The 19,711-nt window shown below is 38.0% G+C and overlaps 1 long non-coding RNA gene across 2 annotated transcripts in view; it reads right to left on the reverse strand.

Annotated features, from left to right (window-relative positions):
- The window catches only part of LOC141522955 (uncharacterized), a 70,021-nt gene that overhangs the window by 25,591 nt on the left and 24,719 nt on the right, over positions 1-19,711 (reverse strand). The window contains exon 3 of one of the 2 annotated variants that reach the window (XR_012478266.1): positions 17,465-17,598. The exons of the other annotated variant lie outside the window; for it this stretch is intronic. This is a non-coding gene — a long non-coding RNA (uncharacterized LOC141522955). Of the gene's footprint in view, positions 1-17,464; positions 17,599-19,711 lie in introns of those variants that run through there. 2 annotated transcript variants of the gene reach the window in all.

Consider the following 19,711-nt stretch of genomic DNA (forward strand, 5'->3'; position numbering starts at 1 on the left):
ATTCATTTTAACTGAGCACTTTTAATCCTTAAGCAAGTAAACAATTATGCTTCCCACTCTACTAAAATTATTTAAAATAAGAAGTTATCAGATGACTCATGTGCTAGCCCCATAAGCAGCATCCAGATGTTAGATGAAGTCCTCTCCTTCCTGTGGCTTTGTTCTCTCACTCAGCAGGATTAAGAAGCTCTCTTGAGACCCAGTTCTCTTAACACCCCATTCCTCTATTCTCAAGTCCAAGATCTCTCTTTTCCTTACTGAAAATGAATTTGACTTTAAAAGTTGATTTGATAGTGGCTATTTATAGTTTTTGTCACCAATTAGTTGATGGAAGGTTGCTATCTACATATATAGCCACCTAGATTCTAGCAAAGCATTAGACCAATTCCTAATACTGTTATTAAGAAAAATAGACAGAGATGGGTTAGATGGAATCATCAAGTGCATTTAGAAACTGATTTAAATAGTGAGATCCAAAGAATAGTTATTAATAGTTTGATGTCAATTTGGCAGGAGAGTTCCAAGGGAGTGTCCCCAGTATTTAGCATGCTTAGCCATACTCTTTTTAACATTAACTTTAATAATGACTTGGATAAAGGCACAGATGCCATGCTTCTGAAAGGTTCAGATGACACATATTTGGAAGGACTGACAAAGTCAGGATTCAAAAAGATCTTGACAAGCAAGAACACTGGGTTGAGTATAATCAGATGAAATTTAATAGGAATAAATGTAAAATTATACCCTTAGGTTCACAGCTAGAAAAAAATTCATCTGGAAAATATTTGGAGCTTTAGTGAAATCCAAGCTCAATGTGAGTTGACAGTATAAAATGGAAATTCAAAATGTGAATGTAATTATGAACTTATTCATTAAAGCTTGGTACCCAGGTCTAGTTCAGTGGTAGCCCTGCTGGATTCAGCCCTGGTTGGAATAAGTTCGGAGTGATATGCTTAAGATTGGACCTCATGTCTTAGAAAGGATGCTGATAAGACAGAGAGTACTCGAGGAGGGCTACCTGGATGGTGAATGGTCTTAAAGTCATGACAAAAGGGGAATGTTTGAGGGAAGTAGTATTAAAACCTGAGCAGGAGGAGATACTGAGATTCAAGGGACTGTCTTTAGATATTTGAGAAATGTCACAAGAAAACATGATTAGACTTGTTCTGTTGGTTCCAAGGGGGTGAAACTATGAACATCACACTGAAATTGTGAAGAAGGATTGAGATCAAGGGTAGAAGGCAAGATGACTCTTCTACTTCTGCTTGAACGCAATGCAATAGAGGGGAGGCTAAGAGAGCAACTGGTATGGTTGAGGCATTTGGAGCAATGGAGGTCATGATGATCAGTTTATGATAGATAGTCCCAGTATTCTCAGGGAATCTAGGGGGGATGAGTGGGGAGGAGGGCTAGGAGTGACACAATAAATAGATAAGAAAGTTTGAAATGGTCACATGAGGAATGTGATCAGCAGTTGATAAGGATAGAAAAGAAAACTTATTTTATTCAGCAGCTTTAAGGATCTAATTCCAGTTGTGTATTTTGAATATATGGCAAGTGAAATTAGATCAGTTTCTAGAACTATATTCTATATTTGTGTCAATTTATTTCTCAGAAACTAGGTCAACTAATTTCTCAGAAACTATCCTGTTTTCTTTTAAACAAAACCCTCAAAAAGTCCATTATTCCCTGAGAAGCATTCTTCTTATACCACCATCTTGTTTCATCCCTTCTCTCAAAGCAGCTTGGTGCAGGAGGAAGAATGATGAAGTTGCTCTCCAAGGAACTGGGGCTGAATTCAAAATATGCTCTTTATTAGCCACATGGCAGAATTTGGATGAGTCATAGATCATCTCCAGGTTGTGACAAGGAATCTAAGAAGCACTTTGTCTCCATAAACTCAAAGTTTCCTCAACTTTCATTTCACTGGCCATTTATAATCCTTGGTTTCACTTTCAATGCCTTGGAGTCATCTTTAATGCCCCTATCTTCTTTATTCCCTGTTTTCACCAATTTGGGGTAAGTTTAAATCTAAATTCTCTTGAGAGAGTGCTGATCCAGAAAACAGAAGAGTCCTGGGTCCTTATTCTTCTCCTGGAACTGATGAGCTGTGTGACATTGGACCCATAGTGCCCTTCTCTAAGTTTCATGATCTTTATTATAAAATGGGGGGTGGATCACAATTCCTCTAGTCTCTATGTCTCAGATACATTTGAAGAAAGGCATATGTCAGACTTTGAAGCCTCATATAATAGGAGCTATCAGTGTCTCTGGCCCCACCCACCTTCCTCAGGAAGTCATCCTGATGCCCTCTGCTCTCCATTCAATTTAGCACTGAAAATCTAAATCTTTCCTTACCCCCATTTTAAGTTTCTGGCATGAAAAAACTCGACTTGAGAAAATAGATTCAAGAGATCAACAAAAGAGCTAGCTTAGCAAGGAACATCTATGTAAACAGCAGAAAATATGACATGGACAAATCAGTATGGTAGAGGGCAGGAAGTCTTGCCAGCAAAGGAGTGAAGAGACAAACTATTCCCAGAAAATCAGAGTGAACATCCCACTGAAAGAATGGAAAATGTCTTGCAGAAGCTGAGGTGACCAAATTGAGCCTTATTGGGAGTGAAAAGTTGGCTCCATTGTCAAGATTGTGAAATGATTTTGGCCAGGGATGTCAGGTTATGCCAGCCTTGGTCCTATTGGTCACTACAAAACAAAATTGGACAAGGGAGCAATTTAACCTGTGCAATATCACCAGAACAAAGAAATGAAGGCCAAATTTTAGAGTGCATTTTGTTGCTAAGAACTGGAATTCTTTCTCGATGCTGGTGCTCATCCAAATTCTTTTAAATGGTTTTGATTAAAATAAATGATGTAAAATAGAACTGAATTTATAATTGGATCCGCAGGACCTTAGATCTAAAGCTGGAAGGGACCTTGCAGACCTTTTAGTCCAATTTACTCATTTTTATAGAGAAGAAAACTGAGGCCCAGAGGGATCATCTAGTAATTTAGGATCCTAGCTCTAGAACTGATGGGAACTTTAGCCATCTACTCAAAACTCATCATTTTACAAATGAGGAAACTCTGACCTATGGAGCTTAAGTCACTTATCCAAGACCAGATTGATTAGCAAAAAGTGGCAGAGCTTTCTGAAGCTGAATTATTGATTCCAAATTTAATGCAATAGAAGAGACCCCCGGCTTGTTACTTCAGAAACTAGGAATTTAATGACCAAGAGGCAAGTGATTAAAGGCCATGACCTTTTCTTGCCTCCTCCCCTCTGCTGAACCTATTTGTCACCTTAGGTTGGATGAATATGAAGCTTGATCTGGGTTCCTCCCACTTCCCAAGTCTTGTTTGTAACGGCTATAGATTAGATGACTTTGCCAGAAAAACAGATGAGAACCAAAAGGAAAAAGGCCCAAATTTCAAAATGTCCTCCACCAATTCCTTATTTCTGCCCTTATCCCTAAATTAGAAAATGCAGTTCTCTTGATGCTCCAGAAATCTGTCACTATCTCTGTCTCATTGACATAAATGCACGGATAATGTGGACCTCTGAAATCCTTACTTATTGAAGCAACAGTGGAGAACAAGAAATTTTGAGATGAATACGGTGTGAATACTTAGTCCCTCATTGACTTGTCAAGATGGAAGTGCTTGCATAGTTCAGTGAAACTTTGAACTGTTCTGTGCATGGTTACCCAAGACAGTCAAATCATACTAGAGAGTTCTAATAAAAATGAAGGAAACAGCAAATTACTCCAGTACCCTTGTCAAGAAAGTACCATGGACAATTCTAAAATAATAAAAGAGATGACATCAGAAGATGAGCCCCGCAGGGAGGAAGGAGCCCAATATGCTCCTGGGGAATAGCAGAGGAAAACTACAAGTAGTTCCAGTACTAAGGAAACATCTGGGCCAAAGCCAAAAGAAAGCTCAGCTAAGATGTGTCTAGTAACAAAAGGAAAGTCCCATGCTGCAAGGATCAATATTGCAGAGAAACCAGGAACAGAAGATCTATGAACCAAGTAAACTGGAGGTGGTCGAACAGGAGATAGAAAGATTAAATATTGACATCTTGGATGTCAGCAAACTTAAATGGATGGGCATGGGTGAATTTAATTCAGGTGATCAACTACATCTACTACTGTGGGCAAGAAGCCCTTACAAGAAATGGAGTAGCCCTCACAGGCAATAAAAGCTACAAAATCCATAATGGAATATAATTTCAAAAATAACCAAATGATATATGTTTAAACTCAAAGAAAACTATTCAACATCACATTTATACAAGTCTAGGCTCCAAGCACTGATGTTGAAGAGGTCAAAGTTGTTTTTTTATTTAATGTTTTTATAATTTCTCCATTTACATGTAAAAACAATTTTTACCATGTTTTTAAAGCTTTGAGTTCCAAATTCTCTCCATTCCTTCCTCCCTACCCCCCTCACCTAAAAAGCTAATAATCCAAATAGTCAAGCAAAACATTTCTATAACAGTCTTGCTGTGAAAGAAAAACCTAGATTAAAAAACTCAATGAAAATAAAGTAAATATGGTGTGAATACTTATAATAATAAAGTTAATATATAATATATAATATAATATAATAATATATAATAAATAAAAATAATAAAATAAAGTAAAAAAGAATAATTCAGTCTGTATGCAGATACATCAGTTCTTTCTGAGGATGGACAGCATTTTTCATCATACAGCCTGCAGAGTTGTCTAGGAGCATTGTATTGCTGAAAATAGCTGTCATTTACATTTGAACATGTTGCACAATACATTTCACTTTGCATCAGCTCATGTAAGTCTTTCCAGGCTTTCCTGAGAGCATCCTGCTCATCATGTTCTTTAGCATTATGGTATTCCATCCCAATAATACATTACAATTTGTCCAACTATTATTACTCAATTGACAGGCAACCCTCAATTTCCAACTCCCTGCCACCAGAAAAAAAGGTGTTATAAATAATTTTTTGCAATTATAGGTTCTTTTCCTTATTTAAAAAAATCTATGGGGGCAGCTAGGTGGCACAGTGGATAGAACACCAGCTCTGGAGTCAGGAGGAACTGAGTTTAAATTTGACCTCAGACACTTAATAATTACCTAGCTGTGTGGCCTTGCAAGCCACTTAACCCCATTGCCTTGCAAAAAAAAATCTATTTTTATTCTAAGGAGCTATTAATGGCATTGCTAGGTCAAAGGGTTTGAATGGTTTCACAGCCCTTTGGGCATGGCTGAATCCATTCAAAACTCTACCAACAATGCATGAATGTCTCACCTTTATTTGCTATCTTCCTCCTCTGTCCTCTGTGGCACCTCAGAATTATTTTTGAAGAGGTCAAAGTTGATTAGGTCTATGAAGAGCAATAATATCTTCTAGTAGAAATAATGCCCCCTCCCCAAAATAATGTCATATTTCTCATAGAGGGCTAGAATGCTAAAGTAGGAAATCAAAAGATAATTGGAATAATGGGCACATTTAGTCTTGAAGTACAAAATGAAGAGGGGAACAGCTTAATAGAGTTTTGTCAATATAATTTGGTAGTCATAACAAATACTCTTTTTCAACAGCCCAAAAGATGACTCTAACACTAGGATGTGACCAGATGGTCAATATAGAAATCAGATTATTTATATACTTTGCAGCCAAAGGTGGAAAAGTTCTATATAGTCAGTTAAAACAAGACATGGACCTGACAGTGACTGAGATCATGAGTTTCTTATTGCAAAAAATCAGACCAAATGAAGAAAGTAAGGAAAACCATCAAAGAGATAGGTATGCCCTAAATAACATTCCTTATGAACATGAAGTGAATGTGATGAATAGATCTGGTAGGCAGAATGTCTGAAGAATTATGGACAAAAGTTCACAATACTGTATGGGGACAGCAACAAAGAAAAAGAAAAACAAGAAAGTAAAGTGGCTGTCTGAGGAGGTTTTACAAATGGCTGAGGAAAAAGGAAAGCAAAAGGGAAAGGAAAAAGGAAAAGATATATCCTACTTAATGTAGAATTCCAGAGAACAACAAGAATAAAGTTTTTTTCAAATGGGTAATACAAAAAATAGGGAAAAAACAATAGAATAGAAAAGAAAATTTCAGATATTAGGGGAACATTTCATGTAAAAATAATAAAAAATGATTAGAAAACCTAAAATGGTAGGGGCTGCAGAAAAGATTAAGAAGAGATGGCAAAAATACATTAAAAACTACAGAAGGAGGATATTAACATCATCATTAATCTAGATGATGTTTTTGATCTAGAGCCAGAAATCCTGGAAAATGAGGTCAAGTGAGCCTTAGGGAGCATTGCCAACCTTAAGGTCATTGAAAGTCACAGAATTTCTGCTAAACTAAAATTCTTAAAAGACACTGTGTTAAAATACCACATTCAATATGTCCACAAATTTGTAAAACTCAACATTTACCATTGGATTGGAAAACATAAGTTTACATTACAGGTTTAAAGAAGGACAAAACCCTGGAAAGACTTACATGAGCTGATGCAAAGTGAAATGTATTGTGTGCGATTAGATTGGAAAATATGTCTGCATTACAGGTTTAAAGAAGGACAATGCCAAAAAATGTTCAAATTGCCAAACAACTGAGCTAATTTCATATGCTGACAGGGTTATAATGATAATTTGCAAGCTAGACTTCAGCATTATGTAAGCCATGAAATAACAGAAGAAAAGGATGGTTTTTGAGGAGGCAGAGGAACTAAAGACCAAATTGCCAACATTTATTGGATTATGGAGGAAGCAAAGATGTTCCAGAAATAAAAAATCTACTTCTGTTTCATTGATACAATAAAGACTCTGACTGTATGGAATACCACAAAATTTAGCAAATCCTCCAAGAGAAAGGTAAATCAGATCATCTCACTTTTCTTCTGAGGAACATGTATGTGAAACAGTACTCAATAGCTAGAACTGAACATGGAACAAGGTATTGCTTTAAGTTTGGAAAAAAGTAAGCAGCTTTATATTATCACCTAATGTATTTAACTTCTAGGCAGGGTATATATCACGTGAAATTCCAGGCAGGGCGAAGCAAAAGTAGGAATTGAAGTTGTTGGAAGAAATATCAAGTGTCCCAAATAGGAGAGCAGAAAGTGAAAGAAGAATTAAGAAGCCCTTGATGAAGTTTAAAACAAATGTAAAAGATAACTAAAGTTTGACCTAAAAACAAACAAACAAAAACAAGATTTTGGCAACTGGTTTCATCATTTCCCGGCAAATAGAGTCAGAAAAAATATGGAATCAGTGTTATATTTTATATTCATGGACTCAAAGATCACTGCAGAGAGTGACTTCAACCATGAAATTAAAAGACCCTTGCTCCTTAGAAGGAAAGTAGTAGCAAATCTGTACTGCATACTAAAAAGCATATTATCACCTTGTTGACAAAAATCCATATAATCAAAGCTATGGATTTCCCAGTAGGGTTGTTCCAAGACTATTGTATACCTTAGCAATCAGTCTGTATGAATGGCTGTGGCTGATTTGTCATTAATTGACCAATCATCTGAGCATGAATCTCTTTACCCTTAATAGACTAATCTCTGAAAGACAGACACACCCAATCCATCACGGGGCACCTACTTGACAATTTGTGCAGCAGAGATCTATTTGAGTAGAAGTGCTTTCTAGAAGCCCAGATCATCTGTGATGGCATATGAAGAAACATGGTGGAAGTGAGGGTGAGAAGAAAGTCATGAAAAATAAAACTAAATATGGTAACTGTAAGAGAAGAGAGAAGGATAGGATAGAGGAAAGACAAGATCAAGTGTAGAATCTATGAAGATACATTCACTCTTCATTCTTTAAAGACTGAGTCGAATTGAGCTAGGTTGCAGAGTTCAGTTCACTGGGATTTCTCCAGTGAAATCAGAACCCTAGATGGAGTTACTCCAAGTTGGAAGGGAGCTCAGAAGTCATTGCCTCAGGTGACTTGATTTAGGAAACTGTAATTAGCATATCAATTGATTTATAGAAATGGTTGCTTGTAAATCCTTTGCTGGCTTAACTAGCTGGTATAAGCCTTGTTCATCTAATCTTCTTTACGTTATTAATTTACTTAGAAACCTTCCCCTCTTAGAACATGGGATTCTATGCAATTACCATTTAGTGATGGTTCTTTGAGAAGTTTGTGAGAAGACAGGGAATTTAATCCATCTTTCAGAAAGTCTGTTATTATTGATGACTGAAAAGAGAAAAAAGGAAGATTGAGAACATTTATTTCCTGAATGAAATGAGAGAAATTTGAGAGAATTCTTGTAAAGATACTAGACAAATTCTTAAGAGACTGTAATTGGTACCCTGAAAGAATATGATTTGCTTCCAGAATTTAGGAGGCCAGCATTTGTGGGCATAGTTAAAAGTCTAGTTAGGTTGGGGGGGGGTTTCACCATAACTGGAACATTGTAAACAATTATTCATGCCAGTTTTTCTGTTGGTTACACTTCCAATAAATAGTACAGTCAATAATCTTGAAATTTATTTAAATGTAGGAGATTAGGTAGATAACTATGGAGAAAAAGAGAGGGAGACAAAGATAGAGTCACAGAGAGAAGATAAGATTATGAGAAAATTTATTTATCCAACTGATTAAATGATAACATTTAATAAACTGCATGAGGGATTCGGAGCTAATTGAGATTCCTAATTTCAGAAATTAATACAAAACTATCAAAATATTCCTTCTGATTGCTTTAGACTAAAAATGAATGAGAATGAATAAGGAAAATGATCCAGATGCAAAGAACTGACAACCTTACTTACATAAATGACCCATGAAATATAAAGTCAAATCTCTCAGAGATAGAATTTAAGTAATTTTTTGAGAACTTTTCTCTATCTTTGTGTCTGTCTTTTTAAAAACTTTTTCTGTTTTTTCTTTGTCTCTGTCTTTGTTTTCTTCTTTTGCTACTATTTCTCTTTTTCTTTCCTTCCCTTGATCCCTCCCTCTGGCTCTCTCTCTCTCCTCTTTATACTTCTGTCTCTTTCTCTCTCTGTGTGTATCTTTCCCTCTGTCTGTTACTAACTTCCTGTTTTTATCTTTCTCTGTATCTCTTTCTCTTTCAGTTTTTCTGACTTTGTCTCTGTCTCTCTCTTTCCCTTCTTCAGTCTGTCTTTCTGTGCCTCTTGTCTCTCCTCTCTCTCCCTTTGTCTCTGTCTCTCTGTTTATGTCTATCTCTTTCTTACCTCCAACAAGGAAGATCTCCCAGATTAAGTTCTCCTCAAGTTTAATGCAGATGATAAGTATTTAATGCATTGGGTAAAAGAATTCCTGGCAGGAGTGTTTACTCTTGAGAAATCACAGCTCCCCATCTTCCCAGTGGTCTTAGATTCAGCTTCTTCCTCTTTGAGAATCTAGTGTGTTATCTGAACACAGTCGGACTTAAATAGAGATTTACTGACTGGAAAAATATTGATTTGTATTTTTTTTGTAAAAGTTTCCCAAGTCCAAGGTGAGGGAGATATAAAGCTACATCAGGTCATTTGTTCTGGAGAACCTGACCTGCTAGTGTACCATGTATTAGCAGTGACAGGTGACAACACCAGTCACTATGAAAAGCACTCCAGATAAAAAACACAAGAAAAGAAGAGATCCTGCCCTGCCCTCAGGTGCTTATACTCTAATGGGGAAAGCTAGTACACAATGTGGGACCAGGAGAGAACAAAGGTGAGTCAATCTCAATTTGCAGACCCTGACTGGACCTTCGGAATGGGAGCAGGTAGATAACCTGGCAGAGAGATAGTCTTGGGTGAGACCCCAGCCGAGGCATGGTGTACAGAAATCTGCTGCCTCAGAAGCCCAACCTGGCGGGACTGAGGGTAGAAAGAAGAAATGAATGGGCACTTAAGCTATGAAGAGTAACTAGACTTCCAGAGCTAAGAAGATGACAATTCTAGGCACCACTTGTGGAGTCCTTCCTTTCTGGGCACCACATTTAGGAAGGCCATTGCTAAACTGGAGAACAACCAAAGGAGGAACTCCAGAGCAGTGAAGGGTCTTCGATGCACATGAAGATCATTCCAAAAAATGTGGGTGTTTAGCCTGAAGGACTAAGACTTGAGGAAAACATAATAATCATCTTTAGACATTCTGATGGCTGTCATATAGAAGGTGGATTAGGATTGTTTTTCTTAGCCTCCAAGAGCAGCCTCATGGTTGGTAAACGAAAAAACTTCAGAGAGGCAACATTCCATTCCAATTATGAGAAATGTCCCAAGCATGAAGATGTGCCCCAAGTGGCTCAAAGGGGGGAAGGATCCTTGACAGGTCTTCTGGAGAGGGTTTTTGGTCTAGTGACAAGTTGGGAACCTAGGACTCAGGGTCTGGGGAGCCTCTGTTTCTCTAAAAATAAGCAAGAAACTGGCCCAGTCTGCTAGAATGGAGAGAAATCTATATTTGGCTTCAGTGGAAGGGATTTTTATCCCTTGGCTCTTACCCTTACTCATCTGTGTGAACTCAGCCAAGGATTTATCTTCTCTACCTCAGTTTTCTGCACAATGAAAGGGTTAAATGAATTGAACTCTGAGACCCCTCCTATTTCTTAATGCACTACCTTCCCCCTGGAAGATTAAGTGCCCAGAGACAGGCTCATTATTCCTCCCTTTGGGATTCTGGGGGACTTCTGAGGGATCCCCCAAATAGTCTCAGATCCCCCCAAGTAGAGAGCAACCATTTAACAGTTATTAGCTTTCATAAATGAATATTTGCCAAGAAATTATAGCAAGGACAGAGATACAAAATACTACCCCATCCCCTAAGCAAAAGTAATAGTCTCCAATTGAGTTACTAGCCTCAACTTTAAAGTATTTGATTGAAAACATTGCCCTGGGGCAGCTAGGTGGCGAAGTGGATAAAGCACCAGCTCTGTAGTCAGGAGTACCTGGGTTCAAATCCGGTCTTAGACACTTAATAATTACCTAGCTGTGTGGCCTTGGGCAAGCCACTTAACCCCATTTGCCTTGCAAAATCCTAAAAAAAAAATGTAAATGACAGCTATTTTCAGCAATACAATGCTCCTAGACAACTCTGCAGGCTGTATGATGAAAAATGCTGTCCATCCTCAGAAAGAACTGATGTGTCTGCATACAGACTGAATTATTCTTTTTTACTTTATTTTATTATTTGTATTTATTATATATTAACTTTATTATTATAAGTATTCACACCATATTTACTTTATTTTCATTGAGTTTTTTTAAATCTAGGTTTTTCTTTCACAGCAAGACTGTTATAGAAATGTTTTGCTTGACTATTTGGATTATTAGCTTTTTAGGTGAGGGGGTTAGGGAGGAAGGAATGGAGAGAATTTGGAATTCAAAGCTTTAAAAACATGGTAAAAATTACATGTAAATGGAGAAATTATAAAAACATTAAATAAAAAAACAACTTTGACCTCTTCAACATCAGTGCTTGGAGCCTAGACTTGTATAAATGTGATGTTGAATAGTTTTCTTTGAGTTTAAACATTCTTACAAAAACTAAAAAACAAAACAAAACAAAACATTACCCTGACACTGGGATACCTGCACTTTCCTGGAGAGGAGCTTAAAACATAGTGGTGACAAAGCACAGCTATAAGGAAGACTCCTTCCATGAAGTAACTCCTGACTCCTGACTCTTGGAATCATTTTCTCTCTTAATGGAATGTCCACCAAGTTTGATTTGAAATAAGCATCACCAAGGGTAGTTTTCTCCTTTGCTCAGCTGGGCTAGCTCCTAGCAGGAAAGAGTGTTGTGATTAATGAATCAATTCCCTTCTCATTTAGGTCAAGCAAGGTATCCCTAAGTGCTGGTCTCCATCAGACAAAGACACTGAGTGACTTTTCCATACTCCAGGTATTAAGGTACTTCTGATTGCTTTCTTGACCTTTAGGGGCTCAGAAGATCATAACCTCATCCATTATATTTCTGGTACTCATTCACCTAAGATCAGGGAAAAGGAAAGACAACAGAAACTGGCACCATGTTTTCAGGGGCACATGGCTCCTGGGTAGGAGGGATGTAGTCTTCTTGTCTCCCCAACTATGACTAACTGCAATACCACTTACTTAAAAATCTTGCCTGAAGTGAGCTAGAGATACTCTGCTGGAATCTCTGGAATGCACTCAGTTCCAGTTTATCAAATTAAATCAATCAATCGATAAGTATTTATTGAGCACATTGCTCACATTATAATATTCCAACAGGAACCAGATACCTAGCAGGGGCTGTCTTTTTCTTTTCTCTGTATCCCTTGTCCTCAAGGAGCTCACAATATGATGGGGGGGAGGGGGCATATAGACAGTTTACTGGCTCCCTTCCCTAGGTTTCTACTGGGCTGTAAAGTGGGACCCAGGAGAGAGAACTGGAAACAGAAGATGCAGTTTCCCCACCGGTGTACCTGAGGTCCACAGAGAGGATGCATGTGAGCATTTCAGAAGTTTCCTTGGTCCTTTGCATATAAAGAGGAAAGAACTCACCATATGTATGTTTGCACAGAAAGGGTCCAAGTGAGAACAAACATATCCTTTGGAATTCCTTTCCTAAGTCTGGCATACATTGCTTTGTAGAAAAATAGCTGCATCCACCCTCAGGATGCTGCCCAGAGCAGAGCCTGAGCAGGGGAGAACCTGAGTGGGAGGATGGAAGCCGAGGCGGAGGCCACCTGGGAAGAAGTGACACAATTCTCTGTGGCTGCCTGACTTGCTTCCTCCCCCAACTCTAGCTGGGAAGGAACAGCTGGTTTGGTTGTTTAAAAACAGTCATTGTCCCAGACCTGGAGGGAGCCATCTCTGGGGGTTTCCAGAGGCAGAACAAACCAATGAGCAACCTGGCTTTCTTCTGGTACTTCCATTCTGGGACTCCAATAGCCCCTGAACCAGGCAGCTGTCCATGGTCCTGGGGAAAGGAGACGCTGTCCTTTGTGCACTTGGGAGCAATTACTTCTGCTATTGCTGAAAAGTGAAGGTGAGGCACTAACCAGGATACAGAAGACTCCAAAGCCATGGTTTCGGAGTGGACTTGTTACATTTAAGAGCAATGGACAGACACATTGAGAGACAGGATCCCTTCCCTCTTCTAAAGAATCTCTGCTCAATATAATTGCCTTGTATAGCCTCTCATTTTTGAAATATTGAGACTATTCGTGCCTTCTACACTTTTCATCACTTTTCATCACTAATCTACCTCTCAGGGACTTCTTTAGCTCTCAGGATATCGTGTCACAGATAGAGAGCCAGTCTCACAATCAGATTCTACCTCTGACATAGATAATCTGAGTGACTTGGCATGAGTCACATCTTCACACTGTTCCAAGCAATTTTCTAAGATGGTGAATTTCTCTCCTGCTTTGGTAGAAAAAAATCTCCCCACCAGGAGTTCGCCATCACCATTAAAATCACAATTGTGTTCAAAAAAGAATCCCTATCCAAAAAAACCCCTAAAAAACCAATGCTTTTGACAGGAGTTATTAATCTTTACAAGCTAAAATGTGAATTGAATTCTCCAAATGTTTCAGGTTAAATCTAGGCAACTGCTTTGGGAAATACTTCAAGATTAAGGATACTATACTATAAAGTCCTAAGCAAGTGATGATGATGATGATGATGATGATGCAAGAGGGATTGATTATACTTGTTATTTCACCAGCAAAAAAAGGATAGAAAAAATATTTACAACTCACAGCCTTAGAAAACTGCTAAGGTAAGTTACTTGAACAAGGTCACCCCACCAGCATTCCTCAGATGCAGGATCTGAATCCTGACTACCTGACTACTAACTCAGTTTCCTCTCAATTACCCCTCACTACCACATTCACACTGCTTGCCATATTTTATATCTTAGAACAAAATTCATCACATTGTCATTTTAAAGCTGAGAAGGTAGTCCTCATTAATTTACACAAAACTGATTGCCAGGACTTTAAAAGTCTGGCATGTTGTCAAGAATAGAGTTTTGGAAGCAGATCCAGAAAATTCTAGCTTTAAATCCAGCCTCTGACATTAGTTGAGTGAAGCTGGGCAAGGCATTTAAGCTCTCTGAGCTTCAGTTTTCTTCTCTGTTGTGTCAAAATGGATGGAGCACTGACACTGAAATCAGGAGGACAGGAATCTAGGCTTAGACACTTAACACTAGCTCTGTGATCTTGAGCAAATTACTTAACCCTGATTGCTTTGCATCTAAAGTCATCTCCAGTCTTCCTGATTCCTATTGGCCCCTAGACAGATGGCTCTGGAGGAGAAAGTGAGGCTGGTGACTTAGCACAGCCCCACCCCCCCCCAAATCCAATTCATGTGCTTTTCATGGCATTATCTCCCTTCATGTCATGGTCTTCTTTGAGAATGAAGGACAAACATCACTATTAGCAGCAGCAGCCATAAAGTGAGGGGATCTGACAGAAGACTTCCAAGATTCCTTCCAGTTCCAACTTTATGATCTTTTAATTCTTGGCAAACAAAGCTAGTCCATTCATTCTATAGCATAGGTTACATTTTCAGTGAATAATTCAGAGTACATAAAATGAGGTTGGGCTTTCTATGACAATGCATTCTTGGAATCTGCCCCCATCACTGCAGTTGCATACTTTGGATTATGCTGTTGCACCCTTGGTAAGCAATAGGAATATATTTCTTTTCCATAAGACAAAATGCAAACATTTTCCATGTGATGGAATTCCTACCTTCTTGCAGGCTTCTAACGGCAGTTGCTGACTAACTGCTTCAAAATCCAGGGACCTTGTGTCACTCCAGGTACAAATGGTTCTTGGCTCAAATTCAGAAAGGGATGGCTTTGAAGATGACCAGAAGGCTGGTATGCTTTGTCTGTCCACTTCCAGTTTATCCTGCTAAAACTATGCTGATTTCAACAAGGAAACTTGCTGCAGTCTAAAACGGAATGCTGCTGAGGGCTTTCCCTACTAATTACAAATTAATCATGAAAGGAAATTGCATCTGTATTCCATATTCATGAGTGATATTACACGGATATTCATTAATTTTTGTGTTTTCATCAAGAGGCAACTAGGTGATGCTAAATTGGAAATAAACCCAATCTGAGTTCAAATCGGGCCTCAGATACTTAGGAGTTGTAAGACCCTGAACAAGTCACTTAGCCTCTGTTTGTGTCATTTTCCTCACTTGTATAAAGGGGGTATACATGGCAGCTGCTTCCTGAGGTTGGTAGTAGGATCAAATGATAGAATATTTATGAAGTATGTTCAATAAAGGCTAATTATTATTATGAATATTTCTGTGTGTGTGTGTGTGTGTGTGTGTGTGTGTGTGTGTGTGTGTGTAAAGTTTCTCTCTGTGTATATATACATACCTCATCTGTTGTCTAGGACCCCAATCCTTGGGTTTACACAGTCTGAATTCAATCTTGCGGTCTTCTTTTTAATATTTTATTTATTTTTCAACAAACTACTTGTAATGGTAGTTTTTGACAATCACTTTTGGCAAAGCTTTGATTTTACTTTTTCCCTCCCTCCCTCCCTCCCTCCCTCCCTCCCTCCCTCTCTCCTCACCCTGACAGAAAGTAATCTAATGTAGGCAATAGATGTATAACTATGCTAAACATAGATTCATATTAATCATGTTGGGAAAGAAGAATCAAATTGAAACAGAAAAGAAACATTAGAGAGAGAAAAAAATCATAATACCTAAGACAACCTTTAAAAATTAAACACAGTAAACACTGGTCTGCATTAAAACTCCACAGTTCCTTCTCTGGATATGGATGGTATTTTCCATCATAAGTCTTTTAGAATTGTCTTTGATAGTTGTACTGCTGAAATGAGCAAGTCCATCCCAACTGATTATTATCCAATGTTGCTGATAGCATGTACAGTGTTCTGCTTCTGTTCCCTTCACTCAGCATCAGTTCATGCAAGCCTTTCCAGGCTCCTCTGAAGTCCCATCTCTCATGGATTCCTTATAGAATAATAGCATTCCAACATATTCAGCTAGCACAATTTATTCAGCCATTCCCCACGAGATGGGCATTCCCTCAATTTCCAATTCTTTGCCACTACAGCTAGAATTGCAAAGCACATCTTTTTGGTTTGTTTTCTCCTAATCTTGAGGGTCCTCAAATGTAACTTATGCCTATGGCTCCACCCATGTGGATCCAAGAGTCCCCATCTAAAATTTTGGCAATCAAGATAGAAATAACACGTCTGTCATAAGGCAAACTTTATTTCAACCCTCAGGCAAAATTCTGCAAATACAAAGGCCTTTCATGCATGGACTCAAGGTCACAATTCATGTTGAGTACAGGACAGGTTTTAGTCCATCCCTCAGAAAAAGATGCAGGGGAAACCCAAAGGATTTACAGCAATCTATCTTTATAACATCAATTTGACTTCAGGGTAATCATTTAGTTATCTCTATAAGTTATTATTCAGTTGTTTAATTGAGTCTGACTCTTCATGACCCCATTTGGGATTTTCTTGGCAAAGATACTGGAGTGGAATGCCATTTCCTTATCCAGCTCATTTGATAGATTTGAGGAGAGTGAAGTGACTTGTCCAGGGTCATACAATAGGTATATAGGGTCGTATTTGAACTTAGAGGTCTTTCTAATGATTAAAAAGTTCTTTTCTAACACTGGCATCAGTTTACCTCTTTGCACTGTCCCAGGTTCTGCCCTCTTGGGTCAAACAATAAATCTAATCCTTCCTTCATAATATAGTCTTTCAGAAACCTGAAATTCTCATTCAATTGTCTTTCTTCCTTAGATTCTCCAGATTTAATATGTCCAGTTCCTGCAAGAGATTCTCATATTATATGAACTCAAGATCCTTTGTCATGCTACCTGCCTTCCTTTGTACGATCATCCTCTTCTGCCTGACAACTTTCATCTTTTTTTCTTTTAAAAATCTAACCTGTCTGGTAAATTCCTTGCACTATACATTGGTTTGATCAGAGAAACTCCCCTTTCTGCCTCATGAACTCTTTCCTTTTATGTCTTTACTATTCCATTCTTGAACTCCTTTCATCCCACTTGGACATTTTAGTCTATGGGACCAAGTCCAAAGTAGTGAGGAGGGTTGTAGGGAGACACTCAGCAGTAGCTTCTTGATTTTATAAATGTGTTTTAACTTGGTCACTATCACTCCAGGGCTTCTCTTATATCTGTATTCAAGCCTATTTTCCTCCAGTAAAATACAAGACCCTTGAGGGCAAGACTTTACTTTGTATCACCAATACCAAGCATAGTGTCTTTTTTTTTCAAGGCAATGTGGTTAAGTGATTTGCCCGAGATCAAACAGCTAGGTAATTATTAAGTGGCTGAGGCAGGATTTGAACTCAGGTCCTCCTGACTCCAGGGCCAGTCCTCTATCCACTAGGCCAGTAGCTGACCCCCAGCATAATGTCTTAATCACAATGAGAATTTAATGAGTCTTTGCTGAAGTTTGAATGGAACTGACATTTAATAGCCATAGATGATTTAGAAGGGGCAACTTGGATCATGCAGAGTGTCCTGTTCTTGCCACATGCAGATCAGTTAAAGGAGCTGAGGGCGGTTATCCTGGGTAAGGTAAAGCTTGGGGGGGGGCCATGAAAGCTGTCATCATATACATCAGGGGCTGCCAAACAAAAGAAGAATTCAAATGAATCAGTGCTATAGCATTCAAATTCCTACTATATAGGATAGTAAGCTAAGAACTAAACATGCAAATAGAAGAGGACAGGATAGGAATTTTTATCCCTAGCGGGGAAAGACAACATTAGGGGAACAAGAATAAAAAGGGTGTAGAGTGTGACATCCTTTGGAAATTTCCAGAGAATGATGTGGTAGCCTGGTTCTGTGCAATACAAGGTTGAATGTCATTTATCAGATTCCAAAGTGGTTCCAGTAACAAAAGACAAGATCTCAATGTAAGGAGTATGAGTTCCTTGAGGACCATAGCTAGACTAAAGGCAATGGAGTTTGTAAATGGCTGGATAGAAATGCTTGGTCCTAAAATACAGAAGTGGTAATAGTGGTAGAAATTTCAAAAGCAGAAAATTTAGGCTTAATATAGGAAAATCTGACAAGTAGATTTACCCAGAAGCAAAATGTCACCTCAGGATTTCTCCTCAATCTCTCCTCAAGTAAAGCTGGGGAACCAAGTAAGTATGCTCCAGAAGGGATTTTAAAAAAAAAATAGTTGTGAGTTGAAGAAAATAACCTGTGAGATCCTTTACTACTTTGACAATCTCTGAAGATATAGAAGTTTGCTAACATATTGGGCACACTATTGGAGAAACGCTACCTGAGAACCTGGATAAGAATCCCACAGGATGAGAAGGCACAGGTTGTGATTTTTGCCAATGGACAGCAAATCCAGAAGCCACTGGCAAGGAAATACACTAATGTGGCTAGGTCTGAAAGGGAATGTGCTTTGTTAAGTAGGACACAAGCCACCAGAGACCCACCTCTTGATCCAACTCACTTTTTTCCTGAGATTATCTCCAATATTGCATGTAAAACTTATTTGTTTCTAGAAGTTTGCATAATGTCTCTCCTATTAGACTGTGAATTCCTAAGAGTAAAAGTTGTTTGCCTTTTTTTCTCCATAGGGGCATGGTTTCTGGGACATAGTAAACCCTAATTAAGTGCATGGTGATTTGATGTATTATTGATTCACAGAAAAAATGTGCATTTGCATTTCTTGAGGGCATAGTCACATCAAGAGTTCACACAAATGAAATCTTGGGTCTACAACCTCTGATTTTAAAAGTAACATTAGGAGATTCCATTACAAATTAGTTCAAAATGTATAAAATGCCTAGGGATCAACTTCCCAAAGCACTCTAAAAACTGATGTGGATTCAGTGACAAAGTCTTCCTTAAAGAGCAACAAATCATTTAGTGAATATTCGTTGTTCATAGTTAGGACATACCAGTATGATAAAAATGACAAAATTAATCTACACTTTAAATATTATGCCAAATTTGAACAGTTCTATAAAGAACTACAAAGCATTCATAACTACATGAAAAAAATTTCCAAGTCACTAAATAATAAATCCATCAAAACAGCCCTGAGGTTTCACCTTATAACCTTCAAACAATGACAAATGGCAAAAAAAAAAAGGGAAACAGTGTTTATTCAAGAAGTTGTAGAACAATAGGGACACTAATACAATATTTGTGAAATTGTGAAAATTGGGGAAATTGAAAGACAATTTGGGATTATTCAAATAAAATGATTATAATGTTCACAGTACTGGGCTATACCCCAAGGAAATCATTGATAAAATGGAAGCCTCCATAAACTACAGAATATTTATAGTTAGCACTTTTATATGATAGCTAAGAATGAGAAAGAAAGTAGATGTTCACCAGTTGGGGAATGGCTACAAATTGTGGTACAAAAATGTAATAGAATATTTTTGTGCTTTGGTTTTAGTTTTTTTTTGCAAGGCAATGGAGTTAAGCGACTTGCCCAAGGTAACACAGCTAGGTAATTAGTGTCTGACTCTGGATTTGAATTCAGCTCCTCCTGACTCCAGGGTTAGTGTTCTATCTTCTGTGCCACCTAACTGCCCCATATTTTTATGCTTTGATAAATGATGTATGTGATGAATTCAGAGAAGAAGCATAAAACAATTTATATGAATTAATACATAATAAAGTCAGTAGAGTCAAGAAAATTATATATATATATATATATTTATAGGATAACTACATCAATGCAAATAGAAAGAACAATG

The sequence above is a fragment of the Macrotis lagotis genome, chromosome 4, assembly GCF_037893015.1.
Source record: "Macrotis lagotis isolate mMagLag1 chromosome 4, bilby.v1.9.chrom.fasta, whole genome shotgun sequence".
NCBI lineage: Eukaryota > Metazoa > Chordata > Mammalia > Peramelemorphia > Peramelidae > Macrotis > Macrotis lagotis.